At 37.0% G+C, this 15,173-nt stretch overlaps 1 protein-coding gene and 1 pseudogene across 3 annotated transcripts in view; one reads left to right on the top strand and one right to left on the bottom strand.

The window, feature by feature from the left end:
• Positions 1 to 15,173, bottom strand: part of FRMD5 (FERM domain containing 5) — a 295,156-nt gene that overhangs the window by 190,791 nt on the left and 89,192 nt on the right. The window lies entirely within an intron of this gene.
• LOC119530917 lies at positions 8,187 to 9,933 on the top strand (annotated as a pseudogene).

Genomic DNA, 15,173 nt, shown 5'->3' with positions numbered 1-15,173 from the left:
AGAATACAAGTCCTGACAGGCAGAGGAAAAGACTCAGAAAAATGAAAAGCTCTATGAACAAATAGAGAGGTTTTCTGGTTTCTTGGCTTAAAATGGTCCCTTGTGTAGTCATCCATCAGTCTGAGGTATCCAGAAATGCATGTCTGACAATAGCCCACAGTTGTCACCAGGAATCCCAATTCCAGTCACCATATATACTCTCAGAAATGCTAGATTCATCTGTTTGGCTAGCATGGATTTGCTTTTGGACATAGACTGCTATAGGGAAACGTTGGGATGTCTGAAATCATACTTTTGCCCTGATCCTTTCCTTAGAAAACATTTCTTTTGCTCACTGTCCTGGAACATTTTCTGTGGGGTGCACAAATAAGCCAAGGAGGGTAGGTTATGGCATTATCAATGTCAACGAATAACTGAACACACTTCATGAGTAAACTGGCATTACCTATCAAGACTTAGTAAATGTAAATCAAAGAAACTACCTTCCACTTAAATAAAAAACATACACAATTATTTTTCCTTTCCTTCTCAGGAACTATGGTGTACTACTCTGGGACAGGAAATATTCCTAGAATGGCTGAAGTTTTTTTTGATTGTTTTTCAAGAAAAATCAATATATAGAAATAGGCATTTCTTTAAAATATTCTTAAATACACAAAAAAAGTTCACTTGCATTGATGGTCAAAAATAGGAATCAAAACTGTAAGAGCAAAAAGAAAATAAAAGAGACCAATTTTGACACATTAAATTGGCAAACTTTAGAAAGGCAATATTGTATTTGGGACAAATTTCATACTGAGCATTTTGGGAATACGTGCCCAAAACCTTTCAATGTTCATGACCACTGATCCAATAATCTTACTTATAGGCAATTGGTGTGAAGAAATAATCAGAGACATACTTAAAGATTTAGAAACACAAATGTTCATCTCAAAGGTTTTTATAATAGAAAAAAATAGTGGCAACTTAATAGGCTAACAACAGAGATTGGTTAAATAAATTGTAGTACACCTGTAAGAGAATTCTATACAGCTATTTTTAAAAAGGACACGATTCCATATCCAACATCCATTCACCAAATCTTTTCTAAGCAGTTACTATGTGCCAGACTTACGTTTTCATACGTATACACACAAAAATGCATACATATATAGAAGAAAGACTCCAAAGTAATACACAGATAATTTTATCAATGACTATCTCTGGAATAGTGGGATTATTGGTAATTAAAATTTTTCTCTATAATGTTTCCAAATTTTTCTATAAATAACACATATTGCTTATATACACATAAGAAACTATCAGTAATAATAGCAACAACTGCCACAGTTAATGAATACTTAACTTTGTGCCAGATTGAACAAATAAGCACTTTGCGGTAATTACCTCATTTAATCCTCACAATAATCTTATGAGGCTGGGTACTAAGACTATCCCCATTTTGCAGAACGGAAAACTAAAGTAGTGGCAGCAGCGGAACTTGAACACAGGCCTAATGCCAAAGCTTGTGCCTCTGATCACTAAAATAGACCACATTTCTCTGAGTTAATTCTCCGGGAACAAAGTTTTCCAAGAAGCACTATCACATCCAGAAGCCTCATCTGCAAAGAAAAAAGTCTTTATTGGACTAGTAAGAGTTTGGAATTACTCTGTGCTAAAAGAACAAGGAATCCTTTATGACTCTACTTATAGCCTTAATTTTGGGAGCCTGCTATTTTTATAAGCCTATTAGACATTTGCTGCTATGTTCATCAAGTAACTCAGAGGAGTGTTCCAGCCATCTCTAGAGTACAGGAGCTCTATCCAGGTAGATCTCTGGTAGTGCCACTTTGTTTGGTCCTAAATAAATGGTAAGAGATGAAGTGACGCTAGAGTTCATGAAGGTTATGAAGACAAGAAGGGCTTATCTAAAAGCTATCTTGATTTAAGCATTCTTAAACAACAAAAGATAGCTCCTGAAGATTTGGGTTATTTTGCATAGCTTACATATTATATGCACATGTTATAGACCAGAGTAGAAAATTCCCCAAGTTTATCTATTTGAAAAGTAAAAATTATAATTATTGAGAATATAGGGAGGAAAAAATCTAAATTCTTGTCTAAGGGCAAATAGCTGAGTATTTTCCAAGTAGGTTTTTTTAAGTCAGAAGGCATATCAACTGTGCCTTTGAATGTGGTTTTTCTCCCTTTAGCTCTAGGAAGGAAATGTCTTTTCAAAATTCTGTATCTTGTAATCTTTTTTTCTAAGAGTTTAAGAAGTACTGTGTTGCTCTGTATCAGCCTAAGTTATCACACCCTACTACTTAACCTGAACTCAGAGGAGCTGGAAAGGATCACCTCAAAACGCATTTTTGAATGAAAATGTCATAGAGTACTTCCAGAAAATATTTCAAAGACCACAATAAAGTAAAAGTTCATAAATAAAGGAATAAAAAATAAAATTTTATAAGTTCTTAATTTCTGCAATTTCATAGGAATTTCCAAACCCAATTTTTAAATGAAGAATTCATTTATATCTTCCAAATTTTTACAGTACTGTATTTTAGAGTTCAGTTTCCTGTTCTTAAAGGGTTTGTGTGTGTGATTGTGCATCTACATGTAATAAATATCATTTCCTCATGTATTTCTAAAATTTCTTAATTCTCCATTTGCTACCCAAAAAAGTGATAGCTTTGGGGAAACACTCCACTGTGCCTCTGTGCGTGCATGGGTGTGTGTGCGTTTATTGTGGTTTCTAATTCTACCTTTGAAGTCAACAGAAACTGAAAGTTAACATTTCTTTCTTTGCTCACAAGTTGATGGGAAAAGTCCAACATGCAGCTGCCTATTCAGATCTGGGGCTCAAGAGAGGAGGGGACTATCAGTATACATTTGGACACAGAAGTATCATTTTGTACCACTGCATGGTATGTTTGTTGTTTATGTACTTGTCTCATTCTCCATAATAAATAGATTGTAAGCTCTTAAAGGGCAATGTGTACGCCTTCCTCAGCTATTTGTTTCACACAGCATTCTAACAGAATAGATGTTCAATAAATATTTTTTAAGATTGAATTGAATCTGAGCACTAGCCAGAGGACCTGAAATTTTTCTCCATCTGTTCTACCTAGACCTGAAATTTACAGATTTCCTCTAAATCCTGGCTAATTATTTTGGCTCAATTGCAAATGGAAGGTTAGAGAGTTGCAGCTGTACCATTATGCCTATAATTCAGTCTCCATTTTACAACATGAACGCCATCCAACAAAAAATGCAAGCCAGAACTTTCTCTCTCTCTCTTTTTTTTTTTTTTTTTTTTTGGTTCATTCAGCTCCTGACTCTACCCAGCCTCCTCCAACAATCCTGGCACAGAGTTTCACAGCCTGTTTTAGTTTGGCTGCTTTGCCTTGTATCCAAAATATTTCATTATACTCCATAGCCCTTCTCTTGATGCCCTAGGTAATTAAGTTTACATCATTTTCCTACTGATTAGTTTTAAAAAGCTTGCTCTGGATTTTTTCTCCTTTAATTTCCTGCCTTTACTGACTGCTTTAGATTCTCAACTATGAACTTGGGAAAGTCCATGTACTAACCACAAAGTTCACTATTCTACACAAGGAAAAGCAAATTAGCACTGTGATTCTTAAAGAGATCTGGGTTCATTTTCCATTCCAGGAAACAAAGAGACTGTTAGGTGAATGTCAGCATCAAGTCAGTAATAATAAAAAACATAATGAAGGCAGTAGTTACATTCTTCCACACACAAAAATGAACTGCAGACCATTCCTTTACTCAAAATAAATTTCATATTTACTGAGAATCTATGAGATTCTCTCCATGCTTAGGAAGTCAGAAAATTAATAAAAAGATTAACATGTGCTTAAAAATTATTGCTAAAGGTAATTTATACCCCTACCCCAATAAAATTCTGAACTGACACTCTGTGCTTTTGTGCCAAAAGTGAATGGCTTATAAAGCATAAAAATTCCATTAATTTTGGCCGTCTTTGCAGTTGATGCGAATTACCACACATCCAGTAAAAGTTTCTAATAATGAAAATGGTGAAAATTAATGGGTCAGCTGTGCCACAGTCTGGTCCATCTCCTGCTTACAGACAGCCTCAGAAGACAATGAGTAGGGAATGTGAACGTAAAACATCAACATCAACATCCAAAGGCCTTTCATAATCTAAGAAATGGCAATAGGGCTTTGAAATTGTTCTGAAACCTGCTTTTCTCATGAATTCTTTACTTTTCTGGATAGTCTTGGATTATAACTATTTATTTTCACAAATGGTCATTCTTAAGACTATTCAAAGTTTCACCCAAATATGTTCTTTTTCTGGCCCCCATCCTTAATGAGGCCACATCAGATCAGAGACAGGAAAAATGAATTTCAAGGTTGCAGCAAATCTCCTGTCTTCAAATAGATTCTATCCACAAATCAAGAATAAGTCTGCACTGGTAAAACCAAAAAAATGTATTTTTAAAAAGTACTCTCAGGTGATTTTTCTGGTGGTGAGATACCCTCCACCCCAAATACTGAATGAAGCCAGCTTAGCAAGGATTCTTGCTACACAGCAATCAGCCCTGCTCCCTGGAGGGACCAGTGTTTTATTTCTGGTGAATTTGTCATAATTGACAGTGAAATATGCTGACTTTTCAGAAATACTCTGTACAAATCTCATTCCCATGTTCTTTTATTTCTGTTGAAGACTACCTTGTTTCATATGCCAAGAAGCACTACGAAATGGGAGGTTTCTTTAAAATTTATTTTAAAAAATCAGTTTCTACACACAGTCTGAAGATTTCTTTTTACCCAGACATATATAAACAGTTCCTAAAAGCATAGCTGAAGGTCATATTATGCAGTGGTGAGATGTCAAGCAAAGAAAAGCATACATTTCAATTTACAAGCTCACAAATAAGTGTCGGTACTTGGAGGAAAAGAATTCATAGGCTTGGGAATGAGAGATAAGATATGGAACACTGGCTAATTGGTTAATTCACAAGGATAGCCTCTCTTTGGAACAAGCATAATTCCGATTATGATAAGCACTTCACAGGTGTACTGAAAGAAGGAGAGATAAAATTTAGCAATTAAGTTAGTGTTTTCCCAAGTGAATTCTGACTCCAACAATGGTACCAAAGGAGTCTGATGCAATTATGAAACTGAATTTCACGGGATTTTGTGGTTGAAGATACTTCGTAAATGACTTACTGAAAGTGCCCAGAATTCAAGACCAGCTTCTGGCTTCTCAAACAGTTTCTGATTGTATACTTTAAAAGATAAATTAAAATGCCCTTCTTTTTCCCTTTAGGCCTCAGAGGACATATAGACATCACACGATTTTTCACGCAATAACAGAACAGTGAAAAGAGAACTGGAAATATGCAAAATATCTCAATAACTCTCTTCATGATGCTGTGGGGAAGAGTAAGACTTGCAATTCCACAGAGAAGAGCAGAAGGGAATCATCAAGGTGCCCTGACTACCCCAAGCAGCATCTATTTTAAGGAAAGAAAATATTATTTGATGAACTTCTCTTAAAATATTCAAAACAATTACAAAAATTAGATTTCATTTTCTCCTGCAAGTCTTACATGGTTGTTAACCATTAGAATATTTTAGTACTAGATACCTAAATTTTGGGGACAGAATTGCTGTCCATCCACAGCCTGGCACACGTCCATCCAACCGGGCCACCTCAATGGTCCTGCACAGGCATCACTGCTGGCTGGTGGGCTCCAAGCTGAGCTTCAACCCAGTCCAGGATTTTTTCCCACTGCTTTTATTTTCTTGTTCTTGAATGTTTTACTGATTTACTGCTATCAATGAAAGAAGTCTTGAATGCTTTACTGTTTAATGCATTTGTTGTTTGTGTTAGGCACTCATGACACTGAGATAAAGGGAATCTGGAATAAAACAACAGCAGTAGGATCAAACCAGGAAAATAACAGAACACTCGAAAACAATGATAAAAGCAAAAAGAGGAAAAACATAAAAATATACAGCACAGTTTAAAAGGCCATACTGTGCCAAATCAATAGTTCATTCAGTTCAATATCTTCTCCCTGACGGTAGCACCAGGGTAAGTCTTTTGTGGTAAAGCTTGGCATTCATGCTCTTTGATCTTGTCCTCAAAAGGTTAGGAAGACATCCTGAACATAAACATCTTTCATTAATAACGTTACATTTCTGGTTACAACTTAGTCTTAGATCTGTTAATATTTCCATCTAGTAAATATTTGCATTTTCTAGTTGTTAAAAGAATAATTCCGTTATTTGTCTTAAAACAATGGATTCTATTCCAGATTCTGCCACTAACTGGCTATTTGACTTTGGACAAGGTGAATAACCTCTGTTTCTGAATGTCCCCATCCGTACAACAAGGGGGTATAGTCAAAATGATGAATGACATCCTTCACTGCTCAAAAATGTTATGATTTGGTTACCAAACTTCAAGAGAATAATTCCACCAAATTTCAAGAGGATGGTGATACACCCATTTTCGCATTATATACAACCACTGTTTTACAGACTGTAATTACCTTCCTTCACCTTTGTCTTCTCTCAAAGAATCAAGTACTGATGGGTAGGAAGGACTTTAGAATCATCTAATACAGCTCACAAGATGCTTGAATTACCATTACAGATTTCCCACTAGCAGTCTTCCTGCTCCTGTTTGGATACTATTATTGATAGAAAATTATATGAACTCCCAAGGTCACCCACCTCATTTTCAACTAACTCCAGTTGTCAGAAATTCTGTTATGAATTCAGATATAGAAGCTGATACAAATCTATATCCTTGCAACTTAGTGTTTCTTCCCTCTGGGGTAACACAGCACAAATCCAATCCTTTTTCTATGATCCGTATGACAGATCTTCTAATACCAGAAGTTATCTCATTCCTGTAAGTCTTCTCTCTTCTCCAAGCTAATACCTTTTAAATTTTATTCCTACATCATAGTGTTTAATTCTTTCATTGGTTGCTCTTCTCTGTCTTAAAGCAGAGCATCCCAGATGAAAAATAACATTCTAGCCATGGGTGGTAAGTACTTAGGATAGAAGGACTATATCCTCCCTTGTTCCAAACATCACATATTTATTAACACAACCTAAGATCATACTAACTTACAAGATTTACATTTTTTTAAATATTTTGCAATGTATTGCAATTAGTCATAATTTCCCACCCTACATTGATTTCTAGATGCAGATGGCAACTGAGAAGCTCAAAGGAAAGATGGCAACCATAGGAGAAAGGAGACAAGCCTCTGCTTAACTGGGTGGCCTCAAGCAAACAACTCTAATTTCCTGTGCTCCCGTTTACTCATTTTTAAAATGGAGATGAAAACAATTCTTCTAAACAGTCTCTGAGATAAATAAATAGATGCAAATATTATTTTCAAGCTAAAAATCTACAGAAAAATAGTCTCTGGCAGTTCCTCAAAAGATTAAACATAGAGTTACCCCAGCAACTCCATTCCCAGTTACCCAAGAGAAATGAAAACATACATCCATATAAAAACTTGTACATGAATGCTCGTAACAGTATTATTCATATTAGCCCAAAATTGGAAAACAATGTAAATGTCCATAAGCTAATGAATGGATAAACAAAACATGGGATAGTCATACAATGGAATATTATTCATCCATAAAAGGGAATGAAGTACTGATACATGCAACAAGATGGGTAAATATTGAAAATGTTAAGCTAGGCAAAAGAAGCCAATGACAAAAGCTAAAGAAGCCAGACACAAAAAGGTCACACATTATATGATTCCATTTATAAGAAATTTCCAGAATAGGCAAATCTGTAAAGACAGAACACAGATTAGTGGTTGCCAAGGGCTGGGGAGTTGGGAGAATGCAGAGTGACTGCTAATGAGCATATGGTTTCTTTTTGGGGTGATAAAAATATTATATAATTGATTGTAGTAATGGTTGCATAACTTAGTTAATATGCTGAAAGCCACTGAACTGTACACTTCAAACGGGTGATTGGTATGGTATGTAAGTTATATCTCAATAAAGTTGTTTTAAAAAACAAATACAGAAATATAAGAGATTTTAATTATGTCTCTAATGAATAATTGACAGTAACTCTAAGAAAACTTCCTTGAGTTATGATATAAAACTCAGGTGGTGGCCACTGAGGCTGCAGCAATTGCAAAGAGGCCAGGAGGCCTATCAATCAGAAGGTGTAGAAAGCAACCAGTGAGATGAATACTGATGAGGACTAGAGCCTCATTTTGGATATTTGTGATAAAGTTGGTCAGTCTTGCACTGGACCTAAAGATTGTCTTCAATCCATTAGGAGAAGGGTCAACCATAAAGATCCTCACGGTGCTATGCAAGCTCTAAGGCTTCTAGGAGCGTGTCTATCAAACCGTGGCATTTTTTTTTCATTTATAAGTATGTTCAAGGGATTTTGCTAGTACTGAGCAAGCAACATTAAATAAGGTCATACTAAAATATGTGAAAAATTAAATGCTCTTATGGTCGAATGGCCAGATGAATTTAAGAAGGACACACAGCTGAGTCTGATAGCAGCAAGGATCAAGGATCTTAAGGAGCAAGGAGTCACCTTTCCCACTGTTGGCTCTCAGGCTGCAGAACAAGCCAAAGCAAGCCCAGCTCTGGCAGCCAAAGACCTGGCACAGTGGCTAACAACAAGGAAGAAGATCTAGCAAAAGCCACCAAGTTATCCCTGAAGAAACAGAGACAACAGCCAACCCCATTTTCCAGTTTGTATCCAAGCACATCCAATCTCTTAACTAACCACCAGCATGAAGGCTACAAAGTTCATGCTATATAAAGCAGCTGAAGACAATGAACTTACTCGTAAAGCTGGAGAAATTATTGCAGTTCTTGATGACAATGACACAAACTGGTGGAGAGGTGAGACCCATCAAGGCCTGGGGTTATTTCCCTCTAATTTTGTGACAGAAGATCTCACTGCTGAGCCAGAAATGATTAAAATGGAGAAGACAGTACAATTTAGTGCTGATGTTCAGGTGGAAACACTACAGCCAGAACCAGCCTTTATTGATGAAGATAAAATGGACCAGTTGCTACAGATGTTGCAAAGTACAGACCCTAGTGACGACCAGCCAGAGCTGCCTGAGCTTCTTCATCTTGTAGCAATGTGTCACCAGATGGGACCTCTCATTGATGAGAAGCTGGAAGATAGCAACAGAAGACTTTCAGAACTCTCAGAGCTTAATGTGAAAGTGATGGAGGCACTTTCATTGTATACCAAGTTAATGAATGAAGACCCCAGGTATTCCATGTATGCAAAGTTACAGAATCTGCAGTATTATATACAGTCACCTGGTGTTTCTGGTTCTCAGGTGTACCCAGGGCCTCCTCCGAGCAGTGCTTATTTGGTGGTAAGGAACACCAGATGAGCCATCTCCAGAGCTACAGTCTTCCCACTGAGCAGCTGCCTGCTGTTAGCCAAGGAGCTGTGCCTCCATGTGCAAACCTGGCTCTCCCCAGTCAGCAGGCCCAGGCTTCTTACCCTAACATGATGGCCGGTTCTGTTCAAGGAAATGCATATCTCAGCCAGGCTGCAGTGTACAATCCTCCTCTTGCTGCTGCTGTTGCCCTTGACCTTGCTGTGTATCAGAACACAGGGACCAGTATGTCCCAGCTGCCAGGCTATGCCCTATGCCCTCCATGCTGCCTCAATCCACAGGCAGCCAACAGTCACTGCCACCGCAGCAGCTGTATCCCCAGAAGGCTCTCCTGCAGGGCTTGGAAGCTTCTCTGGGGTCATGTGTGTTAAAGGCAGCTCATGGCATGAAGACAACCCGCTCTGTCTCAAATTGGTTTATCCCCACTAATAAGAATCTATCTTGGTTCAAGAAGGTAGAACTCTATTCAATTTGCACTGACTTTTCAGAACCCCCATCCCTAAGGAATGAAACTACTTACATTTAATTCCTTCCTTTCATAATATGAAATAATTGATACCAGAATATTTGTTTCATAAAATTTTCTGGTCTGGAAAAAGTTAAACTTACAAACACTGCTGTGGCATATATTATATATATACTAATGTGCAACTTCCTAGGCCATTTTGCATCATGACGGTGATCATGTAAATATATTTAACACTTAAATCAATATTTTAATCATGGACAACTACCATGTTCCATAAAAGTTTGTGTAGATTTATGACAATTATGCTATCCTTCTAAATTGCAAGAGAACCAAGTTGTAGCATATTGACATGAAAGCATTCTGTTGTTCCTGTTTCATTTTCACATTAAACTGAACCTTCCTTTCACTAACTGTGAGCGAAAAACAAAACAAAACAAAACAAAAAACCTCAGAGACCATCATTCCCTTGAGGAATTATATTCATAATTCTGCTAAAAGATTGTGACTACACAATCTGGGGAAGCAACTGTGCAAACCACATCCAGGGATCAGAACACATAGAGGCTTTTAATCTAAGCACAAAGGGATTTACCCTGGAAATCTAATATGGCCACCATATTATGGAAATGTTTCCTCATACACAAACATCACCCAGCAGCTGGCATCTACATAGATTATTACCCAGCGACTGCAGTCATTAGTTTGTTGTGAATTTTAAAAAGTGAACAAATTTTCAATCTAAATAAATATTGTGGCCTGGATTCATTCATTCAACAGATATTATACAACTGCAATGTCCCAGACCCTAGGAATATAAAGATGAATGGTCAGTTCTAGCTCTAGAGGAGTCTTGCATGAGAGTCAAAGGGGAAGGACAGGAGATGAGACTAGAAATATAAAGAGGACTTTCTATTTCTAGCAACATGGTAGACCAGATAACCTGAAAAGCCTCCCCCAGCAAAATACAAAGAAATTCAGAATAAAATACAACAAACATCCCTTTAGAAATGCAGCTAAGTTCTCAAGAAAATAAGGGAACTCCTCAGAGGCTAGACTAGGAAAAGTAAGTAAAAAACAAGATTAAGCATATGACCTGATGCTATGGCAATTCTGAGGGGGAAGGAGTGGTAGCAGGGATGCAGACATTGGTCTTGATAAATAAGATGCCACATAGGACAGGAGAAACCAAATAATTAGAGAACCTTGCATCAAGCTGATCTTGAAAGGCATAGAGATTCATAAGAGGATACAAAGTAGAGAAATGACATGATCAAATTTGCATTTTAGAGAGATTATTCTGACAGCAGTATGGCTAATGGATTTGAGGAGACCAAACCTGAGGAAGAAAGACAGGTTAAAAGATTATTAGTGATAGTTACCATTTATTGAGCCCTTATGTTCCAGCACAAAACTAAGGGCTTTATATATAGTATTTCACCTAAGTATTATAACAATCCTACGTAGAGATTATCCCTCATTTTATCAATAATGAAACGGAGACTCAGAGAGGTTAAATAATTTGCCAGTGTCACAAAATCAGCAATTGGTTAGGTAAGTTATACCAAGAGTCTAATGATGGCTTAAGCTGAGAAAAGGGGTCATATTCAGGAGCTGTTTAGAAGGTAGAACTGAGAGGGACTGCTGACCAATTAGCTCTAGTGATGATAGAAAGGGAGGAGTTTACTTGCAATACAAGTAATAATATCTGTATCTGTTATACAATATCTATAACATTATAAAAGGGATATTGTTATAACTCGGTAAGTTAAACACGGAATTATCATATGACACAGCAATTCCACCATAAGTATATACCCAAAAGAATTCCGACAAACACTTGTTTGTGAATATTCATAGCAGCTCTATTCACAAAGACAAAAGATAGAAACAATCCATATGATACAATCCATACAATAGAATATTATTCAGCTATAAAAAGGAATGAAGTACTGATACATGCTACAACATGGATGAATCTGGAAAATATTATTCTAAGTTAAAGAAGCCTGACACAAAAGGTCACGTGTTGTATGATTCCATTTATATGAGATATCCAAAACAGTAAAAACCATACAGTCGGAAAGTAGATTAGTGGTTGCCAGGGACTGGGAGAAGGAGACATCAAGGAATGACTGCTTAATAGGTATGGGGTTTCCTTTCGGGGTAATGAAAACATTCTGGAACTAAATAGTGGTGATGGTCATACAACACTGTAAATATACTTAATGCCACTGAGTTACACACTTTAAAGTGGTTACAATGGTAAATCTTGTTATGCGTACTTCATACACTCTCTGAACAATGGTGAGGGTTACAAAGCAATAAAGAGCTAGTACCCACCCTCATGAGGTTTAAAGCCAAGTTGAACAAGAAGAACTTACTGATGAGACAAGCAAAAATCCAACCATTTTATAGCTTTATTGGGATGTAACTTAGAAACCATACAAATCACCCATTTAAAGAGTTTTAATGTATTCACAGAGTTGTGCAACCATCACAACCAATTTTAGAGATTTTCATTAGCCCAAAAAGAAACCCTGTATCCATTAGAATCACTCTCCATTTCTCTCCAACCCCCTCCCCTTCAGCCGTAAGCAACCACTAATTTAATTTCTGTCTCCACAGACATTTCATATTAATGGAATCACACAAAATGTGATAAAAATCCAAAAAGTTTAAGACCAGTCCAAGCTAATTATAATATTTCCTCTCCTAAGTCTTTTTTGGCTCAACATTAGGTCTTGCAAGAGAGAAATGATGTCTTGTATTTTCTCCCACAAGTTTTAATTCCACTTGTACACCTCTGAGTGGTGCCAACTATTCCATGTCACTCCTCTTAGCTTTTCCACTTCTTCCTTCCCCAACACCTTTTGTGTCCAGAGACGCACTGAGGACTGGAGTTAGGAAGGAGAGAAAATGACACCAGCAGCTAGTATTCCTAGCTGGAATAAGTATTCCTTCTATACCACATGTCAGGCACTATGATAAGTACTTTAAATGTATGATCTCCTTTAAGTGTCACAATAATTCTGAGACAAGAACTACTATTATCTGCATGTTACTGAGGAGGAATCTGAGCCTTAGAAAGGTTAAGTAATTTGTCTGAAGTCACACAGCTAGTCCTGCTAGGAGTAGGTACTGAACCCCGTTCAGTCTGAATGCAATGCCCTAGGTCCCTAACTATTGAGCTCTACAACTTTGTAGTGGTAGTGATTTTCTCCTGAACCAATCAAAATAGCTTCTTTCTCAAGGAATTCTTAATGTACAAAATAAATGTATACCTGATATTACTGATAAAATTTCATAATAATCCTATTTTCCATAGACTTACATTAAAAACCAAGATAGGTTTCGAGAGAGAAAAAAAAAAATTTGGCTCTCCGGTATAGCAGAAAGCATTTATCAGCAAGGGACAGGAAGGCAGTGACTCACGGGGTCTCCAGATCTACTCGTTTTTCCCACATTTGTTTTTGCCTATTCTTTTCTCATTCTACAACACTAACCGATGCTACAGCCACAGGCGTGCTTTTAGATATTTCTCCTGTGGGTCCATTCTTATACGTAAAATAAGAAAGAAGAAACCTCTACAATGGTTGTAAGTGTATGTACAATATGGGGAACTGACCACTCCCTGACAGCACCAAAGATCCCAGGAGATAAACAGGTATGCTTGCTTGTCCTTGAAAAACTTGATCTTTTCTTAACAGGCAACATTTTATTTGGGTGGTTTTATGAAGACAGAGCAAGAAGAAGTAAAGGAATTGGGAAGTGAGGAATAGTGAGAATTTCACTGAAGGATGTCCACAATGCATGTAGCCAGGTAAGTCAAGACATCAGAAGTGCCTGCAAGGCTGGCAAGGTGAGAAAGTGGCTGATTAGGTCTAACGGTCTGATAAACTTTTGTCCTCCCCTCCCCTCCTCCTTCTTAAAGAAAGAGCATAGCAGTGAGCTCCAACACTGACCCTCCAGCAATGTGTGCATGTGCACAAACATACTCAAGTGCATGCTTGCCTCCTTCACTCACTCCACTTGAACTAACTCTGTGATTTAGTGAATCTTATTCCAGTCACCATTTTAAGCTCAGCTATTCCTGAGTTCAGGCAAGAGGCAAACCATGGTGATGCCAGGAATCCAAAAATCTATGGTATAGATAAATGTCAGACACATCAGGGTTCCATTTTAGCTTTCACTTATGAGCTGCAAAGCCTTAAGCAAGTTACTTAATGTCTTAAAGCCTTAACATGCTCATCTGTAAAATGAAGTCAATGCTACCTTTAATGTGAGGATTAAGTGAGATGATGTAAATAAAATACTAAGGTGAGTATCGCTAACTTTGGATGCCCCTTATCTGTTACTATCTTTGATTAAGTATATAATAGCCAAATTTTGTATTTTGATTTGTAACCACATTTCAGCATGTGCCATATTTAGCCACAACAGCCAACACAAGATACTATTTTAGCAAAGATAAAATGCTGTGAAAGCCTTCCCTGAATTACCAGAAAGATGAATAGCTGCAATTTTCTCCTGAAGATGTGTTTAAATTAAATCTTATTGTATTCCTTTCCAAAGAAACTGTATATTTTAATCACTCTACCTTCCATGTTTTGAATTTTTTGAAAGATCACTATGAATCCTTACCATGATTACTAAATTCTTTCCATTGCTGAAGACTGCAAATATTCAATCTGAGAAAATGGGCAATTTGAGACTATCTAGCACAACCAGCTTGGGGACCTTGCACAAAAGAGCACTGTAACTATGGAAACACATGGCAATGGAGTTACAACATAAATCAAAGAACCTGTTTTATTATTCAAGTACCAAGCATTTGAGATCAATTTATAGCAACTGTAAGCTATTAATAATTGTATTCTCTTTAATTTATCAAACATGATTTTCCTTCTCAATGAGATCTTTAGGAAATTCTTCAGTGTTTTTCGGAGAAGAAAATGATAAATTAAATCCACTTAAGTGGTGCAGTGTACCTGACTGGTGGTTTTTATCAATTTATGAAAACACTATGAAATCGGGCTTATTTGGCACTTGGCATATCCTTTGTTTTATACATATACAGCCTCTTTCCTCAACCAGGACTATAAATTTCTCAATGACAGGAAACAATTTACAAGTCTCCTTATCACGTGCCTGGCAGAGTGTCCACGATATTTTCCACAATGAATGCGTTCCTGACTAATTTAGCCCCTCTTTTCTAAACCCAGGAGAATTTGGAAGAAGATAAATCACAGCACATTAATGCAAACAAGATTCTGTAATGGGGAAAAATGGGAATTAGT

The sequence above is a fragment of the Choloepus didactylus genome, chromosome 4 (genome assembly GCF_015220235.1).
Source record: "Choloepus didactylus isolate mChoDid1 chromosome 4, mChoDid1.pri, whole genome shotgun sequence".
Classification (NCBI taxonomy): domain Eukaryota; kingdom Metazoa; phylum Chordata; class Mammalia; order Pilosa; family Megalonychidae; genus Choloepus; species Choloepus didactylus.
The sequence above is the reverse complement of the archived record's forward strand: the minus strand, read 5'-3'. Positions and strand labels throughout refer to the sequence as shown.